Below are 659 nucleotides of genomic sequence, written 5' to 3' on the forward strand. Positions count from 1 at the left end.
CGAATTAACTAGATTCGATTTACTATTGATACAATATATATAATAAATCGAATCCAATTAATTCGATTTATATTAAAAAAAGTATAAATTAAATTTAATTAATTTAATTTACATAGAACTACATTAAGACATACATATAATCTATTTTATTTTAAAAGATTGGTTTAATATTAATCTCTATTTAATTTATTTGTGTACCCATCATTTAGTTGGAGTTGGAATACAAGTATATATTTTATGAAAAAAATATTTTTTTTCTTTTTATTTGGGACGAAATGTATAGCACTAAATTCCTAAAATTTTAAACAGAAAAGAACGTTTTAAAAAGTATTCGAAAACTGAGAAAAGATTTATTTAATTCTAATGAAAAATAATTATTTAGGAGTCATTCTGATAAAAATATCTAAAACGTCTTTTTTTAAAGATATTTTTAATAATTAAAATTTAACACATATAATCGATTAAATCGTGTTATTTTTGTCAAAATTAGGTCAGACAAACTAATTTAACCGAAAAATGATGAATTAAATTTTAAATTGGTCTAAATTAATATTTTTTTAATAAAAAATTACTACGGTACTCCTATTATAAAGAATAACTAAAATACTCTTATTATATATATTAATTTTGAGAATTTTAAATTCTAGCCTTTTTCTTTA

This window comes from Arachis duranensis, chromosome 4 (genome assembly GCF_000817695.3).
Source record: "Arachis duranensis cultivar V14167 chromosome 4, aradu.V14167.gnm2.J7QH, whole genome shotgun sequence".
Classification (NCBI taxonomy): domain Eukaryota; kingdom Viridiplantae; phylum Streptophyta; class Magnoliopsida; order Fabales; family Fabaceae; genus Arachis; species Arachis duranensis.